The sequence below is a fragment of the Humulus lupulus genome, chromosome 4 (genome assembly GCF_963169125.1).
Source record: "Humulus lupulus chromosome 4, drHumLupu1.1, whole genome shotgun sequence".
NCBI lineage: Eukaryota > Viridiplantae > Streptophyta > Magnoliopsida > Rosales > Cannabaceae > Humulus > Humulus lupulus.
In genome coordinates, this window is record NC_084796.1 from 247,541,580 (window position 1) to 247,548,545 (window position 6,966).

The window sequence follows — 6,966 nt, forward strand, 5'->3', positions numbered from 1 at the left end:
TTAGGCCTTTGAGACTTTTTATTTATTAAAATATTGTAAAGTAATAAAGAAATAGAGTTGAGACTTTATTTATTATCTAGTTCGTGTCAGTGTGACTTTATTTTTAGTTGTTTGTCGGCCATATGTCTGTTCTCATTTGATTAGTTGGCCATTATAACGGGTGTTTTTTTGATTGAGTGTTATTATTTGGTATTTTAAGGAATATTATAGATGGCTAGCCATCGATACTCTATAATACATATTAAATTTAAATATGTGTGACTCAATATTAGATTGTATAAATAATATATTGTTATTTTTTTATTTTTCTCTTCTGCTATCTTTTGCCAATGAAGTTTGGTGGCCCTGCCTTTGAAGGGGTTGCAAACTTCCAAAAAAAAATAATTAAAAAATCATAACAACTAATTTCAACACCATATGCTTAATAAACTGGTTCACAATCATAAACTTAGCAACGAGGTACATGAAAATCTATATCTAGTAATTTGTTTCACGAAAATCTTTTTAAAGGTTTCGCATTTTGGCTATATGTGTAATAATATTTTTTTGAATAATATTAAAAATATCTTCAAATATAAGAATTATTTGAAAAATACCACAATATTCAAATTCATTTTCAAAATATCATATTATGGCTATAAAATTACCAAACTTAGCAAGTTTATATTTATTGTTTGCAAAATTATAACTGTACATTTGTGTTTTAAAAAATACCATCTGATATATTTTTATTTGTTAAACTATTTCTCATATATATATATATATTTAAAAACTAATCTCCTTTTTCGGATATTATTCTCTACAAGGAAAGTTCCATAATTTAAAAAATAGCTTCCCTCACTCAGTATGATCACAAAATACCCAGATCCAAGAAATTATAAATCAAATCAAGAGTGAATGAAATTTTTTATTATAATAACATCACACTTTATAAAAACTAATGTGCAAAGGAGTAAAAGTAGTAACTCAAAATCCAGATTACAAATAATTGACTGTATGCATATATATATATATATATATATATGAGGCACTCTTAATTGTTACTACCCATGTATGATTATTTTAATATTAACCATTAGATTAAGATCAATGATCTATACTTATAGTTGTCAATTAATATTTCTAAAAATAAATTTTTATTTTTTTAAATTTTTGGAAAGGCTACCTGATTACATAGCGGTCATATATTTATTAAATTAAAGAATTAAAAAAAATCTTATTTAAGCATTATATATGAAAATTCAAAATTAATGTAAATTTTTTTTTTTTCCTATTCGTGACTTGCTATACCAAGTCACTATATTGTTACATCATCATAATTATTAGTACCCATCTATAAATATTAACCATTCAAAATCTTCCATATATATATATATGCGTATAGAAAGAAGCTGCTCACAAATTTATTAGGATCATCAATCGATGCCTTTTTTTAAAAAAAAAATAGTATATAAATTTTGATGGAAAAAGAATAATAAGAGTCCAATTAATGTAGTGCTGAAGGTCCATTATATTTGATCTCATATATATATATATAGATCAGCCTCCTCTAGGATAGATAGTGTAATAGGTCTGAATAAAGGACATACCAAGAGCCAAAAACGCAGCCAAAAAAGTGACAATCGTCCAAGGAGTACTGAAATGTTCGTTCAAGACCTGAGCTATCCAAGTCAGGCACTTGTTGTGGTAGTGCTTCTCTATTTGGCTTATCACCTTCTCGTACACCTCAGGATTTGGCACCAAAAATCTGCCCATCTCATTAAAAAGTAGTGCCACTTCTTTGTCACAGCCAAGAAGGTTGTGGAGTACGTGAGATGATCTCAACTCTTTCACATCGTTGGGATAATCAATGAGTGAGTCTAAGAAACTTATGTAAGATGACACTTCGTACTCGGTCTTGGTATTGTCTGGACACATTTCAAAGGCGATCAGGTTCAAGAATTTAGGAGCCATTGAGTCATCTACTGTTATTGGTGGAAGTTCTAGTTCAGCTGAGAAGAGACTCGACGAAAATTTTGTCTTTTAAAGAGCTACTCTTGCTCTCTTTTAAGTTGATTCCGGCTGCCTTGAGATCCAGTACACTACGAAAAGTTTGTTGTTTTATGTCTTTTGAAGAGCTACTCTTGCTCTGTTTTGAGTTGATTCCGGCTGCCTTGAGATCCATTGCACTTCGACTACGAAAAGTTTGTTGTCTCTCCTCGGCCGGGTTCTCAACATCAAAACTCCTACCTATATTATATAGAAAATTTCAGTTTGTATGTTTGATAAATGCTACTATTTAAAAAAAAATGCTAGGCATATCATATTATTTGTAAATTAGTTCAAATAAATTCTTAAACTTAATTTTGATTAAAGTTTTTTTTGAACTAAAATTACAAATAATTCATTAAACTAACCACTCAGAACAATAACTATAATTCGGCCTAACAATTATCTTATAATATTCTTTTTTTTTCATGAAAATCGGGTATAGATCTATTTAAACCATTTACAAAAATAGGATTAAAAAAGTAATTTAATAATATAACTTTAGATCTATTTAACGAGACAAAATACAATATAAAAAAATATAAACCTTTAATAATATATAACCTTAATATTAACAGAGTAAATATCGTATTTTCGTCTGTGAAACTATTGGCAAAGACTTTGGAATATAAATAATATGACATTAAGTAAAATTCTATGTCCGCGGCTGGCAATAAGTCCTAGGTATATCATATGATTAAACAATACGTACGTTGGAATTTAAAATTATATGCAAATGAAATAGAATCTACTGACTGTACTATAAAGTCATGACTATATCTAAAAGATCAGTATACTTTTGCATGTTAATAATAATTAAAAAAAAAAGAAGAAAATTCATGACTTTTGAAAGATTTAAATATTATAGAGATCTTACTCTTGCTAGGTTTAGGTTTATTATTATCCAGAGATGGTGGCGAAGTGAGTTTGATTCTGAGTTGTCGAGGCAGACAAGCTGATAGGTATGTGTAGATCCATGAATTTGGCCTTTTATTGCGGTCATGATGAGATGTTTGAAGGAGCGCCAAGCGTAGAAAATCAAGAAGATGAACTGGCATGTAGTCCTTTGGACGGACCATCGTATGCTTGCGATACTCCTCAGGTGTCAAAACACTCAAACTAAGAAACTGCCTGATCGAGACCTCCAAATTCTCAGAGAATTTCTTTTCCGAATTCTCCATCAACAGGCTCAGGACAAGGTATGGGATTTGATTCTCTAGCAAGAAAAAATCGTGTAACACAAAAGCAACCTGGTCATTTTTAATCTCAAAATGTGTCATCGACTCATCATTCATAATGCTGTAAATGAATTGGAGTGTAAAACATCCATCCAAGAACAACATCCACCCCAAGGCCTCATCATCCTTGCCATTACCATAACACTCATCGAGCACCTCTTCATCGAAACATAGCTTCAGCTCCTTAATATTTTCCATTAATTTTCTGTAAAGGCGCTCCGGCGAGGCTTGGTGGCCGCTGTTTTTGACGAACTTTGCTGCGAAGAGAAACTTGAAATGTTGCTCTGCAAGCCGGAATTTGGGGTTGCCATGGTGAATAGGGCCTATTGATATCCACTTTGGGTAGTAGTATTTCTCAAAATTCTCCTGTTCATCTCTAAGGACCTGAGGAACCTTCTGTATCTTCGGTTGTGGGACTTTGTCGCGACCTGATAATTGTTAAAAAAAAAAAGTAAAATAAAAAGAATTAATATGTTTTGCACGTGTCTTTAGGTGAGGAAGTGCATAGTCTGAATATGCATTAGAGTGATGGTTGTCCCAGTCTATAGGAATTGTCCTATTCTAATGGAGTTAATGTAGTAGTGGTCTGTAGTGTGAAGTGTGTAGTTAGTGATCCTATTTTCTAGCAATAATCGTTGGTTAATAGCTCTATATAAAGAGTAAGTGTTTGTACGAATTGTGAGGTTCAGAGAATAATAAAAGTTTGCCTTCTGTCTTCTATATATGTGATATTATATATATATTATATATATAAAGTGAACAGTGGTATCAGAGCCATTTAGAGAAAAAGAGTGAGACGTAAAAAAAAAAAAAAGAAGAGTGGCTGTGAGATAAAATATATATATACATATAGTAGTAGCTATATTTGTTTTATTTCACTTTCTCTTTTGTTTTGCAGCAGCAATATGGCTGACAACTTTGTTCAACCGGCGATTCCTTGCTTTGATGGTCACTATGATCATTGGAGCATGTTGATGGAGAATTTTCTGAGATCCAAGGAGTACTCGCAACTTGTCTCCAAAGGAATTACCGAACCTGCAGCCGGCACAGCAGTGACAGATGGACAAAGAGCAGAGCTGGAAGCACAACGATTGAAAGATCTCAAGGCAAAGAATTATCTTTTCCAAGATATTGATCGCACAATCTTGGAGACCATTCTTTGCAAGGACACTTCCAAACATATTTGGGACTCTATGAAGAAGAAGTACCAAGGCTCTACAAAGGCAAAGAGGCAACAGCTTCAATCACTTCATACGGAGTTTGAAACACTTCGAATGAAGATGGGAGAATCGGTGTCAGATTATCTCACTCGAACAATGGCGATTGTGAACAAGATGCGGATCCATGGTGACAAGATGAAGGATGTTACCGTAGTTGAGAAAATACTACGAACCATGACGCCAAAATTTAACTATATTGTTTGTTGCATAGAAGAAGCTCATAATATTGATGAACTTTCAGTTGATGAATTGCAAGGTTCATTGTTAGTTCATGAGCACAAACTCAACCAGCAGGAGAAGGAGAAGGAGAAGGAGGAGCAAGCCTTAAAAGCTTCAGCAAACAATAATTCAAAGCCAAGAGGAGACAGAGGACGAGGTGGAAGTAGAGGTCGAGGCAGAGGCAGAGGTGGAAATGATCGTGGAACTCAGCAGCAATACCAAAACCAAGACAATTATTCCCATGATTCTCATGGAAGAGGACGAGGAGGAGGACGAGGAGGCCACCAATCAAATAGACCAAAGTCAACAGACAAGTCTAATGTGGAATGCTACAGATGTCACAGGTACGGACATTATAAATATGAATGTCGTACTAATTTGAATAGACAAAGTGGGGAAAGAACTAACTTTGCAGAAAAGGAAGAAGAAGTGTCACTTTTGATGGTGTGTCATGCCAAAGAAGAAACTCAACAAAACATGTGGTATTTGGATACTGGTTGCAGCAACCACATGTGTGGAGATAAGAAAGCATTTTCTGAGATGGACAAATCATATCGCACCACCGTCAAGTTTGGCGACAACTCCACAATTTTTGTCATGGGAAAAGGACGGGTAACTATCCAAACTAAAGAAAACTTTACCCACACTATCTCCAATGTTCTTTTTGTTCCAGATTTAAAAACCAATTTGCTTAGTGTGGGACAACTACAAGAAAAGGGGTATGAGATTTCTCTCAAAGATGGAGTATGTCGGATTGAAGATGCAAAGTTGGGCTTAATTGCTCAAGTTAACATGACGACAAATCGAATGTTCCCGCTTTATCTCCACAATAACACTCATTCATGCTTATCAGCAAAATTGAAGGATGTATCATGGCTATGGCATTTTCGCTATGGTCACCTAAATTTTGGTGGATTGAAGACTTTGCAGCAGAAAAATATGGTGACTGGTCTTCCTTCAATCACAGCTCCCGCCGAAGTGTGTGAAGAATGTGTTGTTAGCAAACAACATCGTAATCCATTTCCACATGGACAATCATGGAGAGCAAACAGACCATTGGAGCTGATTCATTTAGACTTGTGTGGGCCAATAAATCCATCTTCCAATGGAGGTAAAAGATATATAATTACCTTCATAGATGATTTTAGTCGGAAGACATGGGTTTATTTTTTGCAGGAAAAATCTGAAGCTTTTGGAGCCTTTAAAAATTTTAAAGTGCTCGTTGAGAAAGAAGTTGGCAACCCCATCAAAGTTCTTCGCACTGATCGTGGTGGAGAATACAACTCACATGATTTTTCAAATTTTTGTGAGACTCATGGGATTAGGAGGCAGCTTACAGCAGCATACACACCCCAACAAAATGGAGTATGCGAGAGGAAAAATCGCACTATTATTAATATGGTGCGAAGCCTTTTGTTGAGGAGTGGACTTCCAAAAAGTTTTTGGCCAGAAGCAGTCAATTGGAGTATTCATATTTTGAACAGAAGTCCCACTTTTGCTGTCCAAAATATGACACCAGAAGAAGCCTGGAGTGGACGAAGACCAGCGGTAGATCATTTCAGAATTTTTGGGTGTATTGCTTATGCCCACATTCCAGATGAGAAGAGGAAGAAGCTAGATGACAAAGGAGAAAAATGCATTTTTCTTGGCGTTAGTAATCAATCAAAAGCCTATAAGTTATACAATCCTAACACCAAGAAAATCATTATTAGCCGCGATGTAATTTTTGATGAAGAAAGAACCTGGGCATGGAACGAGAACATTTTTCAGCAACAAATTCCAGCAGACTTCGATGGTGATGAAGAGAAAAGACAACAGCAGCAGCCTGTAGAGACAGTCCAACAACCAACAACCAACAACAACAATCACTCAAAGTCCATATGCTAATGAAGCACCCACTGAACAAAGGCCTCAACGAGAGAGGAAAAGGCCTGCATGGATGATGGATTATGAGGTATCTGATTCTGATGATTCTGAAGAGGATCCACTCACTCATTTTTGTTTATTTTCAGATTGTGATCCAGTAGCTTATGAAGAAGCTGCTAAAGAATTAAAGTGGAGAAAGGCGATGGATGCTGAAATCGCAGCCATAGAAAGAAACAATACTTGGGAGTTGATGGAGCTTCCAAAAGGGCAAAAGACTATTGGTGTTAAATGGGTGTACAAGACGAAGCTGAAGGAAAATGGCGAAGTTGACAAGCACAAAGCGCGACTGGTGGCTAAAGGCTATAAGCAAGAGTTTGGTGTGGACTACAAAGAAG

At 35.0% G+C, this 6,966-nt stretch overlaps 1 pseudogene; it reads right to left on the reverse strand.

Annotated features, from left to right (window-relative positions):
* Positions 1 to 1,537: 1,537 nt before the first annotated feature.
* On the reverse strand, positions 1,538 to 4,044 carry LOC133833150 (UPF0481 protein At3g47200-like; annotated as a pseudogene).
* Between the last annotated feature and the right edge of the window lie 2,922 nt (positions 4,045 to 6,966).